Below are 14,073 nucleotides of genomic sequence, written 5' to 3'. Positions count from 1 at the left end.
AAAATGTCAAAACAAAGGTAGAAACATCTGCCATTCTGCATCTGAAAGTTTCTGGGGTCACTCAAACATGTAGCAATGGATATGCACTACCATGAAATATTTGGATACCTCTTCCTATCAAGCACTATTACATATTCAACCTTAGTAGGTAAATGTTAGCTCAAGTCTTTGCAGTCAAGTAAATTAGAGTGGAAAGCATACCATCATATCTGTAGTTCCCCTATCTATTTGTGTATGTATAAACAACATGAATAAATGTTTAATTACCCCCTTGTGGCACCTGTTTTCCTGATCAAATGAGCAGAGGAGAGAGAAGGAAAGGCAGATAAAGAGAGTGTGTGGTGATTGTTTGCAAGCTTTCATGAAACATCGGTATTTCTGTTTTGGCAAGTAGCTACAAATATTTGCACTTGAATTTTGCTGCTATTCCATGAAGTCTGCATAGTCCCAAAACTGTATGTCATAAGCTTCAGCTGGATGTTTTTTTGTGTGTGAATAGTAAAACAAACAAAAACTGGTAAGGATTATTGATGCTGAGATTGAGAATTAATTACTGCAGTGAAAAGTATGAATTGTATCAATTTTCACTATTTTGTCAAAAATGTAAAATTTATTCTTACCCGATAATGCCCTTTCCTTGATTCCTCTGCTAGACCAGTAGAGACCAATGGGTTATGCTTCCCTACCAGCAGAGAGAGGCAGCGAAACTGAAAATTTTAAGTTATATCACCAGTATAGGTTGTGGTGGAGCTTGGAACTAGTCATATTCTATGACTCATATTCCACATACTCTTGCTTAGGAGTAAGGTTTATTACCGTCATGGTATAAGCCAGTGTTTCTCATCTTTTTTAGCTATAGTACACTAAATGGAGCAAATGTTTTTTCACAGCACACTGAACAGAGCAAATGTTTTTCATGGAACACTAAATGGAGCAAATGCTTTTCATGCCACATTATAATTGAAATTATAAAATTGCAAAACCAATCAAAAATTAAATTTGAGAATTATTTATTTAAAGTTCCTTATGCTATGTATGGGTAATTGTAACAACGGTAAAACTAAAGTGGATAGAATAGAACTGCTAATCAATGTGATGGATATACTTGTTTTTGAATACAAATTAACTCGAAATGCGGCTCGATAGTCGACAAGCAAACGTGAACTTCATCCACCATCTGCAGTCATTCTCTTTTTGTCGATTTAATTTCTGTCAGCTGAAAATCCAAGATCGTAAAGATAAGATCCAAACAGTAACAAGCCTTGATTGCTTTGTTGTTCAAGTTAGGATAACTACTGCATAAAAAAAAAAACCCCAAACTAAAATTATTTGCTGTTAGTTTTCAAGGACCAATCAGGTCTAAGAATGATGTTTGACTGGGCAGTTGTATCCTTATGCACACAGATGCTCATAACATTGACAGATTCTTGTGTATGCAATATGCATGTCATCTATTCTAGTGTACACTTATGAAGAAGATTTTTAAAAATAAAGTAAAATTCTGGAATCTCTTGTGGCATAGCTAGAATCTCTTTGGGACATACCAATGTGCCTTGACACACAGTTTGAGAGACACTGGTATAAGCAGAATTAACCATTTGGAAACATTACCCTCAAAGGATATCTCTGCAGATCTGGGAATTATGAACTAGATGCAATAAAGACAGTATGAGCATAGAAGTAGGCAGAGATACAAGCTACAGAGCATATTCATTGGGGAAATCCTGAAAACCCGACTGGATTGTGGCCCTCAAGGACCGACATTTGACACTTCTGCTCTACAATATTGCTACTTCCTTTCTGAGCACACTGCTAAGACCCTCATCCATACCCTCATCACCTCTTACCTAGAGTATTGCAACTTGCTTCTCACTAGCCTTCCGCTAAACCATTTCTCTCCCAATCTGTTCAGAGCTCTGCTGCATACCTCATATTCCAGCAATGTTGCTATGTCCACGTTACTCCTCTCCTCTAGTCATTTAATTGGCTCCCTATCTGTTTCCGCTTACAGTTCAAACTCCTCTTCCTGACCTACAAGTGTACTTGCTCCGCAGCTCCTCAGTATCTCTCCTCTCTCCTAACCCCTCCCCCCCCCCGGGTACTCCACTCATTGGAAAAGTCTTTCTTATCTGTACCATTCTCCTCTATGGCCAGATTCTGTCCCTTCTATTTTGCTGCACTGTATGCTGGGAACAAACTGCCTGACTTGGTACATCAAGCTCCGTCTCTAGCAGTATTCAAATCCAGACTCAAAGCCCACTTCTTTGAAGATGCCCTCAATTCCAAACTCCAGCCCACCTTCTAAATACCAATATCTGTCTTCCCTCTGTAATTCCCCACCCTGAGCACAGTGTATTGATGCACCTTCTTGTCTAGTTTGTCTGTCTTGACTAGATTGTAAGCTCTTTCGAGCAGGGACTGTCTCTTCTATGTTTTGATGTACAGTGCTGCATATGTCGAGTAGCACTATAGAAATTAGTAGTAGTAGATCAGTCCAGACCAGTGAGAAGTATAAAAACTCTATCTCTCAAGGCAGGAGGAAGACAAGGCTCCATCCAAAGCTGATCTACCAAAGGCACTGTAACCTTTGGCCCAAACATCAATTTTTCACAAATGCAAATCCCCTGGTCTTTGTACTTTCTGAAAGTGTGAAATATTGATTCACTTCTACCTGTTCTACACCACTCACATCCTCCTTGAACCCAACCATCTCTTTTCCAAGCTGAAGAGCTCCAACCTCGTTAGTTTTTCCTCATTTGAGAGGAGTTCCATCTCTTTTATCATATACTCTGTTCCTTCTATATACTCTTGACAAAGGCATAGAAGCCAAAACACTGTCAGCGTTGAGTCTTCGAGTCCTCGCAGTGCTATCAATAAAGTGAACTTTGAACTTTACACCCGTGGCTGAATTATTGACATCTCATCCTTACCATAATTGCAGCCATAGAGTAAGAATAGATGCAAGCTAAATATAGTAACAAAAGACATCCTGCAGTGAGATTGGCAACTACTAGACTTAGCAGATGGAATCTGACCACATACCCCCTGCAGACTGTAGCCTGCACTCCAAGATCTAAGGTTCTGAAGGCCTGCATGAGCTTTTGTGTAGTTGTCTACTGTGCCTCCTCAAGTATAAGCATTGTCCCTTTTTTTTTTTATTGTTGTTACCTTCAGAAACATTTTTGCACATCAACAATTTTTATACATCTCATCCTGAGCCTTTTTGTCACCTAACACAAGAAAAAATATATAACTCATTACTTAATAACTAGCAGTTTTACTGCCTCTTTTACAAAGCCGCGCTAGCAGCTGCTGCACGGCAACAGCCCCGAAGCCTTTTAAATCTCTACGGGCTTCAGGGCCGTTAGCGCAGGGCAGCCGCTAGTGCGTCTTTGCAAAAGAGGCCCTTAGTCTTGCAGTTGATTTGTGAACACCAGGAACTCTAAACATGATTACAGATAAGTATAGCTGAATCCATAATGAAATAGCATGTACACTTCCATCTGAATTAGCGTGGAGGGGCATAATCAAAAGAAACGTCTAAGTCCTTTTTGGGCCTAAATCACTAGTCAGCCAAAGTTGGCAGTGTCAAAAGTCCATTCCCGAAAAATACGTGCAAAATATTTTTTTTTTCCGGAAATCATCTAAATATACGTCCAGCCGTTTTGTCGGCCAGATAGCTAACTCGCCTTTACCACTCTTCCTAAAACGCCCCTTTTAGCTCTGGGCATACAGCAGCACTGAAGAGACCTAAGTCATTTTTAGATACGACTAAAATCCGGTTCGATTATCGGCACTTGGACGTCCAAGTATCGATTTAGGACGGTTTTTAGATTACAGTATTTCTGTTTTGATTATAAGCCCCTTCAAAGTGTCCAGGAACTGATTTACAGAACAAATTTATTCAATTCTGCAAAAGCTGGTTTTAAAAGTGACTTGGTGCTCATCTCTTTCACTAAATGCTTTGTCACTGGAGAACTTGTCTGTCCCTCATTGTTATACTACACTCTCTTATTGTTTTTGCATCTTTATTAAAATAATGCAGCCACACGCTACCGACATATTTATTGGAGCAGTCTTAGGGCTGAAGTGAGCATTTCAATGTTTAGTTCTGAAATTAGACTGATGCAACCAGATTGGGGAGGCTCATATAACAGCATTAATCAGTACGTGACTATGCATAGAGATTGCTTTTTACAGTTAAAATATTGAAAAAATAACCCATCCACAATTAAGATTTCTTATTAGAAAAACCATCAGCAAAACAGCAGCTGTGATGTCACCTTCCACAAGAAGGCGTTCTAACAGCAGAATGGCTGTGTGAGTAAAGGTAAGAAATGTAAGAGCATTTTGGCATGAAATTTGGAATAAAATACAATGCATATTGGCAATTCGTACACATTTCTCATATGGCACGGTGATACGTGGAATGTGTGTTACTTCAGTAACCTTATTGACGGTAAAGAAAGATAAGTTGTTCCTGATATTGTCTGGAGTGGCATTACAGTTAATAGCCAAAAACTTCATTCTTTTGAACTTTCATTTTTGGTGGGAAACAGTATGCCTTTATTATCGATATGAAGCTAATTTAGCTGAAAGGTCTGGGAATATGGCTTCCTTTGTAGATGTGTGGGGGCCTTTAGAGGGCTTTGTTAAGCATTGTGTGTGACTGTATGATTGACCTGCCAGAAAAATGGGAGGGAGGTAGGGTGAGGGGTTTGGATAAGGGAGGGATGGGTTTATAAGATATTGATCTGTTTTTGCAAAGATTCTCTTAATGTATGTATTGTGACAGGGAAGCTCCTGTCACTGGTTTAAACCCTGCCACTAAAACAAATGTGCCTATTCCTAAGCCCAGGAAGCAACCCATTAACTCAGTACTAAGAGCAGACAGGCAGGGCAGAACCGAGAAGGAATGGCAGAGAAGAACACCTGTTCCAAGTCACTATAATCCCTTTTTTAAATCATCTGTTAATTCTCTAGCTAAACCTCTGGTCAGGAAATTTGACCCAGTAAGGGCTAAGGAAAGGGGTGGAGCTGACAGGCAGAAGTGGCTAAAGCAGGAGTGGAAGTTACCCAGCAACATAAAGCACAGCCAGCTGAGCACACCGGGAGGCAATCAGGAACTTGAAGGGAAGGGCCTGCCTCACAGAGCAGGGAACGAAAAGCTAGCAGCTCTGTATTAAAGCCCTCTGCTAGGAAACTCCCTGATCCACAGCACTGGCAGACAAGTAAAATGTTGCTTCCCAAGAAGAGGCTAATGGGAAGAGGAAAGCTCCAGGAGCAGGGTTTACCAAAGGTTGCTTGAGAGGATAGCCTATATCCAGCTTCAGAGAGCGAGGAATCTCTTATGGAGGTAGAGGGAGTTATTTCTGAGAGAAATGACATGGACTATAGCCCTGAAGCCTTAGACCAGTGATTCCCAACCCTGTCCTGGAGGAACACCAGGCCAATCGGGTTTTCAGGCTAGCCCTAATGAATATGCATGAGAGAGATTTGCATATGATGGAAGTGATAGGCATGCAAATTTGCTTCATGCATATTCATTAGGGCTAGCCTGAAAACCCAATTGGCCTGGTGTTCCTCCAGGACAGGGTTGGGAACCACTGCCTTAGACTATAGGTCTGAATGCAGCATGAGTCTGTTCTGTCCTTAGGAGGGACTGTATAAGGAATGAGAGCTGGAGTGTGAATGTGAGGATTGGTTAGTAGCAGAAATTAAACCAGAACCCCTGTATGCAAGCTAAGCCTAGTGAGTAGGGGATGGATTAAAAGGAGCAGTAAAGCCCGGAGCGGATTCAGTGACCTGACATTGCACAGTGGGAACCTTTGGAGGGGAATCTTAGACCATTAAAACAAAGGGTGGATGGTTCCCAGCCCCTGCCCTGAAATAGAGCGGGTGGTGGGGGTATTTAGAACTCAGGAGATCAGGTGGGGAAAACTTCCTGAAGCAACCGAAGGCACAATACAATAGTTGTTCCAAGTCCAAGGAGGGGACAGCTAAACTTTGATTTGGGGTTCTTGAAACCCGAAGGCTGCCCAGAACTGTTAGAGCCTGGAAGCATAACCAGGAGAAAGCCTGCTTAAAAGGAAATAATTTTGGGTTTTTTTTTTTTTTTTCTTTCTTGAATGAAGCATGGACTTGCTATAAATAAGAACTTTGTTTAGTAAATCTTTTCCAAGCTGCATCAGCTGGTGTGGCCGCCTTAGAACCAGTGCTCTTGAACTGGGTAATAAAACTTGGAACTGGCAAATATTTGTGGAGTTTTTTTTTTCTGCTGTGGTTATCCCAGAGTGGCCCTTCAAAGAGTGCTAATACATGCCCCTGGGGCGTGAGCCGCGTTGCCAGCGCTAGGCTTACCCCTGGCCCCGTCACAGTATGTTATGATCTACTTGTGATTTCCATTATTCTGTAAGATATTACAAATTTAATAAAGATTGAACTAAAAAAAAAAGAAATGTAAGAGCAAAACAGAGATCTACTACCTCATAATAAACTCTACACAGCCTTAACAAGTCTCATTGCATGGTTAGCTTCAGTCTAGTTCAACAGATTCAGATTGGCCAAAACAAAGTTTGTGAGCCCCTGATCCAGGGTTAATGGTCTCAGAATCTAGCACTACCATATCTTACCTCAACTCTACAGTCTTCACTGACTTCCATGATGGCACTGCTACCAAGACTTCAGTTAAACTAGTATCATTATGTAAGCCCCGCGATGCTAGGTGGTTACCAAGACCCTACTCGTATGCTGGAAAGCAGGGCACACAAAAGATGTTATTTGTCAGGATCAGGACTGGGACCAACTCTAGAGCTGGGAGGCCGTGCAAGCTTGCATCAGACTATCCACATACTCAGTTCAATAAGGTAGACCATACTAAGAACATAAGAATAGCCTTACTGGATCAGACTAATGGTCCATCTAGCCCAGTATCCTGTCTTCTATGAGGCCAATCCAAGTCACAAGTACAAGGCAAAAACCTAAATAATAGATTTATAAACTCCAAACAAGAACTTTACTTTCTCTCAATTGATGAAAGAAACAGTTTCCCTTAAACAACCTTCTTAGAAAAAATAGTTCCAATTTATTTATATAGGAATTCCTTTACTTTTCTCCTCTCCTTCTCAAAGGATAATACAAAAATAAAAGGTTAGCAATCTCTATACAGGGTAGGCATGATGGTATTCATAGTTCAACATAGCACAGTTCATATCAGATATTAAGTGCTGTTCCCAGAATTGTACCTTTGCAAATCCAAGACCTTTATGGTGGAAACCTGGTAAAAGTAATTCATGCAGAAATTCATATTCTTCCTCCCTTCTGCCAGAGATGTAGGTTCTCATAGGAATATAATATGGGCGTCCTGGATAGTAGTACTACTGAGTCCTGAGGTTCCAAATGAAATTCCACAGGGTGAGAAGGGTCTCCACACCTTCTCACTAAAGGAAGCCAGCAGATCCTGATTCCCAGTTCCTGTAGCAAGTGCCTATAATGTCTAACCTGGATGGTACTGAAAGGCTGAATCTATAATTCAGGTGTTCAGCTTCAGGCATAGGCAAAATGAAGGGACTCTTCTTCAGCAATGTATGGTCAATGGCAGGTGAGATTACAAAGACAAATTTGGCACCAAAGGGCAGAGCTTAAATCTTCTTTCAGGGTGTAAGTACTGCCATTAGCCCGTCCTGTCAGAAAATCCAAGAACCAACTACCTTGGCTTCTACTTGGGCCTAACAACCAGAAATTACCAGAAACCTTGACATGAGCTTTTGACAAATGCTGATGCCAGCAGGTCTACAATTTACAACAGTTTCCCTTTTGGAATTTTCTGGCTCAGAAAGCCTTAACAGGGCAAACATACAGTCAAGAGTGCAGCTCTAATTGGCTAGGGATGCAAACAGATAAGGCTGCAGAAAAAACACAGCACTAAAAAATGTACTTGTTGAAAAGCTGTCAGCTAGGAGAACTAGCTAGGAACTGATAGGAACTAGATAGGAACTGATAGCTAGAAACAGTCATAAGGAACATATGCACACAGAATATAGTGCATATCTTAACATGCTGTTACAGTTATTAAAACGGACAGTGGCAAATAAGAGCACTTCATCCATCAAAGTCGGTACATAAGGGACCACCTATAGGGTGTGTTAATGAGTGAGAGTAGATAGAGGGTAGATAGGTAGACTAGGGACCTATAGGGTGGATTAATGAATGGGCCTTGCAATGAAGATCACTGCAATGACTGAAAACTACTACTAAGAGGTAAGGTGAAAGAGGGAAAACACTAAAAAGCTGCAGAAACTAAAAAGATTGAAATTAAAAATAAATATGTTTTGTATGAACTTAAAAAACACAGATATAACATATGAAAATCCTCATTAGCTTTGAAAGCGGGTGAAAATACAGATTATTACAACCAGAGCCAGTGGAATGGAGTGGGTTACCAGAATTTCCAAACGGTAAATCTAGACCCTTAGACCCGCCCCCCCCCCAGTTCCACCCATCTCTGCCCCATTACATCCCAGTCCCGCACCAATCCCGTTCTAGCCCCGCCCTAACCCCACCTCCCGCTGCCTGCTATGGATGCCCTCCTGCCTGACAGTAATTTGTTAGAAGCTTTCAAAAACCTGGGGAAATCCGGGTGTTTGGTAACCCTAATGAAAGCCACGGCTCCATTAACTTTTCGCCCACCAGCACTTGGAACCAGGACACTTGGGGCTTAGGGCAGACTGAGTTGTTTTCCCACTTCCCCCATCCAATAAGCTGTTCCTGTGAGTGTGTTTGTCTCTCTCTGTCTGTAGCCAGATCCTTGTTTTTCAGGTAAATCCTGACATCTGCCAGCTCCAAAATACCACAGGACACTACAGAAAAAAAAGTTAAATTTTGTCTAAATTGAACGATAACAGCTGACACTTGTTCCAGTTGTCTGCCTTCACAGTATCAGAGGACTGTCAGCTTCTGCCATGTTCTAACTCTGCTGTTTTGGACAGAATTTTCCTTTTAGGTTTCTTTTTCTTATCAGTTGGAATGGTATTGATCATCAAAGCTAGTCTGTACTTATCTGGTTGGACTGTTAAAATCTAGTTAGGCTTACAGAAATCAATATTTTGCCCCAGATTTTTTCAATCCAAACATAAAAAGACAATTCTATCGCTAGGCATGTACAGTTATACATACCTTGATTGCAACCACAGAAAGGCAGTAAATCATGTCCCATCCCCTTTTTTCTTATACATTTAAGTGATGCCTTAACTGGCACTTATGCACCAGTCTCTGGATTCTATAAATGACGCCCAAAATTCCACACAATCCTGAGATTTGCATGGAAATAAATCACTTAATGAGCCATTACCAGTCACTAATTGGCTGCTAGCAAACAATTATTGATGTTAATTGGATCTAATCAGTTGGTGTAAGTCCTCACACCGAAAGCTGAGCACCAAAATACAACAGAGTGGGAGTGTGTGGCACAGTGGTTAGAGCTACAGCCTCAACACCCTGAGGTTGTAAGTTCAAATCCCATGCTGCTCCTTGTGACCCTGGTCAAGTCATTTAATTCCCCATTGCCCCAGGTACATTAGGTAGAGTGTGAGCCCACCAGGACAGTTAGGGAAAAATGTTTGAGTACCTTAATGTAAACCATGTGGAGGGGCATAATCAAAAGCTACATCTAAGTCTATTTTGGACCTGAATCGCAAGTCGTCCAAAGTCAGCAGTGTCTAAAGTCCATTCCCGAAAAATACGTCTAAAATAGTCTAACTGTACATCCAGCTGTTTGATCACCCAGACTGCTAAGTCGTCTATCTTTATACCTCATTCTCGTCCAAAAATTTATCCAAGTCAAAAACGCCTAGAAAAGGACCTTTTGGACGTGGGAGGGTCCAGCAAAGTAATGGACTGGACAGCTAGACATGGCAACAGAATAGTGGGGCACCTTACAGGGCACTGCTGCAAACTTCACAAAAAGGGTGCAACATAAACATCTCACCATAACTCCCTTATAGGTCATGGTGAGCCCCCCAAAACACCCCCCAAACCTACTAGACCCACCTGTCTACCATCCCAATAGACCTCACAGCTGCAGGTGGCACCTATACGGCAGTACATTAGGTTGGGGGGTTGAGGGGTGCACATGTTCCACCATAAATGCAGTGGTTAGAGTGGTTTCTGGGCCCGGGTTCTTCTCTCTATGGATCACTAACCCCCCCACCCCCGCACACACACACGACTTAAGCCACCTCTGTGCTGCTCTACTAGGCTTTGCTATGCCAGGTGCTGATGTTCTGGAGGCAGGTATGTACGTTTTAATTCTGATTTTTATGGTGTTGGAAGGGGGGAGGTCAGTGATCACAAGGGCAGTGTATGGGGGTCTGTACTTTGTGTCTGCAGTGCTTATCTGGTCACTTTGGATACCTTTTCGGCACTTAGGCCTGGTCTTACATGGCCTAAACAAACAAATGATGGACTTTCACTCACAAATGTCGTAGAGATAAAGAATAACAATGTGGTAAGGAGGTCTCAGATTCCTGAGCTGGGCAATTAGATTGATTGAACCAGCTTTTGGCAGGTAAACGATTTCTTTCATTGAGCTCCTTTGTACCATCTACTCTATAAATAGTGTGTATACTTTAAAACGAATGTCACACTTAATAATAATTGGTCACTAGTGATGAAACATGTAACATGAACAGCTGGCCCGACGGGACCTGTTTTGCCAATTATTGGTTTCTTCAGGGGTCTGCATGTTCAGGTCACAAGTTCAGTCCAGGCAGCCTTGTTAAACTTTCTGTTATACTTGCAGTACCACTAAGTTTAGATCACCTCTGGTCATTCAGCAGCACTGAAAAGGCCTAAGTCATTTTTAGATACGTCTAAAACCCAGTTTGATTATCGACACTTGGATGACTTGTCTTACTGATCATCCAAATGCCGATTTAGGCCAGTTTTTAGATGTACAGTGGTGCCTCGCACAGCGAACGCCTCGCACAGCGAACGCTGCGCACAACGAACTTTATGTCTTGATTCGTACAACGGACTTCGTTTCACACAACGAAGTCCGGGGTTCCTGCGGGGTTGGATCGCAGCGGGATTGGTCGAGCCGCGAGGGTAGTCTCCTTCTCCTTACCTGCCCTGTCGCAGCACACAGCCGAACGGAAATCTTCCCGATGTCAGCGCTGACGTCGGAGGGAGGGCTTAAGCAAAGCCCTCCCTTCCTCCGACGTCAGCGCTGACATCAGGAAGACTTCCGTTCGGCTGTGTGCGGCTGCGGCAGGGCAGGTAGGAAGAAGGCAATGGCGAACGAAAGAGGGGGGAGGGGGCGGTCCGCCCCGAAGAATGTGCACAGCTGGTCAGGTCCCCCGATCGACCGACAACAGGCCCGGCCGACAAACCTCCCTGCCCTGTAGCCGCGAATCTAAATTACCTCTTACAGCAGCTTCAATAATCCAGCTGCTGTAAGAAGGTAATTTAGATTCGCGGCTACAGGACAGGGAGATTTGTCCGACCGGGCCTGTTCTGTTGTCGGTCGGGTGCAAAAGCGCCACAAAGTTGGAGGCAGGGAGGGAGGAAAGGTGGAGTGGAGAAGAAAAGACGCTTAAGGGGGGAGAAGGCCGCTGAAAGCACATGTTGGAGCAGGGGATGAGAGGGAGGGAGAGAAGGGGAAATATTGGACAAGGGCAGAAGGGATGCTAAATCATAGGGTGACAGGCAGAGAGAACAACAGGAAAAAGAGTGGAAGCAATCTTGAACCCTGAGGGTGAGGGCAGAGAGAGGTGGTGAGATGATTGATCATGGGGAGAGGGACAAAAGGGAATAGAGATGGGATAGGAAGATAGTGGAAGTAAAAGGACAGGGAGATGTATGTTTTTAGATGTATCTAAATAAAAATAATAACAAAAAATTTATCTTTTTTATGTCATCTTAGCATATTTTATGCTGCAGAACGAATTATTTTTTTTTACATGTATTCCTATGGGAAAACGCGTTTCACATAACGAACGTTTCACATAACAAACTTGCTCCTGGAACCAATTAAGTTCGTTGTGTGAGGCACCACTGTATTTCCATTTCGATTATGAGCCCCTTAGGCTATAAATGGTATATAAAAAATAATTAACTACATAATCTGGCTGTATGTGGTTCTCTAAAGATCCACACCCAAATCCTCTTGTGAGTAACCCAAATGGGAGGTTATATGGGTGGGTCAGGAGTGTTCTAAAGAATTACACACAGCGTCTTAGCATTTGGAGGCTGCACACCCAAGTTGCTCAGCAGGATTTGGCATATGGCACTTCTGTGTTTCAAAACCAGTTCTTTACAATTTATAACTCTGGAGATTTAATAACTGAGATCCAATCAGAACAGAACATTCCTGAACTGCAGGCTTTTGACTCCTGATGCAGGCCTCTGGCCAAAACACGACTCGTGTCGAGTCAGTTTGTGACATTTAAATAAAGCATTCCCACTTTACTCCACTGGTTTTGTCTCCTTTGCTGTGTCATTCGTTGGTTGGTACCGCGCGGAGGATTTGTTTTCTTCTGTTTTTGTCCGTCACCAGGATTTACACCAGGTTTCAGTTGGCGCGAGTCCTCACATCAAAAGCTGAGCACCAAAATATGGCAGAATACGTGCTAAACACCATTCTGTAAAGAGCGCTCAGCCTGCGCTACATGTAACTGAAAGGGGGTATAACATGGGTGGGAATTGGGCAAGACCTATACTTACATGTGCATCTTACACGAATGCATTGTATGGCACACTTAGGTGTACTGACTTACGATAGTCTTAGACCTAGTTTAAGTGGATATGCCTAAATTTAGGTTTATTGATGGAACCGTACACTAGCATTCTATAACAGAATCTTGCCCTGTTGAATAAATTCACCTAAGACAATGTACACCAGAATAAGATGAACACAGCCAATTGACAATTACATCACATGCACATTATGGCATAGTATCCTACGCATATCGACATAATACATGCACAAACAGAACAAAAAAGCTCCCACCAGAAATATTTAGAACTACCAAACACACCAGCTGCCAGAGCAGTGATGCTTTCATAGCAAAATGAAAGACAAAGCCTCTGTTATATAGGTGGGGGTAACCCTCACCACCACCCTGCGTAAAGTTTGAGTTCGCTTGCCTTTGCTTTAAAGTACTATACGGACTAGCCCCTAAATACCTAACTGACCTTTTCTCATTCTCGGCCAACAGACACAAGAGAAGCTCACACTCGAACTTCGTTTCCCCCCCCCCCCCCCCAGTTAGAGGATGTAAACTGAAAAAACACCATGAACACCTTCTCTCACATCAGGCAGCACTATGGGGTAAAGATCTAGAACAATTATTTTCGCCCACTACTTATGAGGAATTCAGGAAGCGCTTAAAAACATACCTGTTCCTGAAATATCTAGACAGCTGACCTGTACTTCTCTTGACCTATTAAACACTTTCTCTCACCTCTTTAAGTTGAATCAACTTGTAACGTCTTTTAATCTTTTGTAAACCGCATAGAACTTCATGGAACTGTGGTATATAAACTGTTATTATTATTATTATTATCTATCCATCATAGGCAGAAAAAATCTTTTGTTGCAATAAGTAGACACCCTCTGCAAAATATACTTATGTTTAGTTTCAAAACAAGAGGAACAACGCGTTTCCAATCCATGCACAAAAAAGTAGCACATGAAATTATCTGTCAAAAGACAGCCTATGATCGTTTCGTAGCCTAGACGTTACTTCCTCATGGCCATCCTCATGCAAATAGCACCATAACAGTTCAATGTGCAAATTCTCTGTGCCCCACAATACATGCTAAATATCTTAAAAGCACAGAGGCTAAGTTGAGTTGGTCATATAGACATATTGGACAGAGTAGTAGGAGTTAGTTAGAAATAAGAGTGATTGACTTTAGGACAATTTGTATATGAAGTCAGATAAGATGCGGTAAAATGATTTCAGTTAGATAAGCAGGTCCTGCTACAGTATGTTTAGCTGGTATCAGTCCTTGCCTGAATGACTAGCTAGTTAGTTGCTTCTTTCATTAAAGGCATGGGAGAAGGACTAAGCT

At 42.2% G+C, this 14,073-nt stretch overlaps 1 protein-coding gene across 1 annotated transcript in view; it reads right to left on the bottom strand.

Annotated features, from left to right (window-relative positions):
* FRMPD3 (FERM and PDZ domain containing 3) overlaps positions 1 to 14,073 on the bottom strand; it is a 496,827-nt gene that overhangs the window by 287,674 nt on the left and 195,080 nt on the right. The gene's annotated exons all lie outside the window — the stretch shown is intronic.

The sequence above is a fragment of the Geotrypetes seraphini genome, chromosome 5 (genome assembly GCF_902459505.1).
Source record: "Geotrypetes seraphini chromosome 5, aGeoSer1.1, whole genome shotgun sequence".
In the NCBI taxonomy this organism is placed as follows: domain Eukaryota; kingdom Metazoa; phylum Chordata; class Amphibia; order Gymnophiona; family Dermophiidae; genus Geotrypetes; species Geotrypetes seraphini.
This window is presented reverse-complemented; position numbering and strand designations above follow the sequence as displayed.